This window comes from Camelina sativa, chromosome 11, assembly GCF_000633955.1.
Source record: "Camelina sativa cultivar DH55 chromosome 11, Cs, whole genome shotgun sequence".
Lineage (NCBI taxonomy): Eukaryota > Viridiplantae > Streptophyta > Magnoliopsida > Brassicales > Brassicaceae > Camelina > Camelina sativa.
Genome location: NC_025695.1, coordinates 49,508,491 through 49,509,190, shown reverse-complemented (window position 1 = coordinate 49,509,190; position 700 = coordinate 49,508,491).

Here is a 700-nt window from a genome sequence, read left to right as displayed (position 1 = left end):
CCATCATTACTCCTCATTAGTAAAGCATTGAAAATCATCCATCGCTCTTCATTTGATAGATTTTTTCTGGTTTGTCCCGAATGTTGTACATTTTCGTTTTCTGTTTTAAGAAGATAGATTTAAGAAAACAAATTAGAAATTAAACTGTATAAGTCATGACGTTAAACTATGTAACAACAAAATCGTAACTAATTTTAAAAGAGCCTAAATAACTGGAATAATAGAACAATTAGAAAATTATCCTCAAACAAAGAATATGAGAACGTGACTAATTAAGAAGAATTAACAGAGAAAAAGTAGAAACTAAAAAATTAATCAGTAACTAACTTCAGTTTATTATGCCAAAAATAAAAAACAAAAAATACCTGGAACAACTGCAAAGTCTCCATTGCCATTGCTAAAAGCTTCTTCTGTCAGTGGGATTTCGTTTAAATCAAACAAAAAATTATTCTCATTATTTAGTAGTGACATACTCAAATCATAATTTAGAATTGTGAAATAAAAGGTAGAAACTATTCTAATTTTGAAACTTAAATAAGCATCACAGATTCACAAAATATTTACATTGGCTCCAATGTAAAATTTTTGAATTTTAAGTTTAAAAACAATTATGTAAAACGTTGGCTCTATTTTTTTCAAGTAATTCAGATTCATCAAAATTTTACTTTGCCTCCATTGTGTAAATGACGTTTAGTATTTC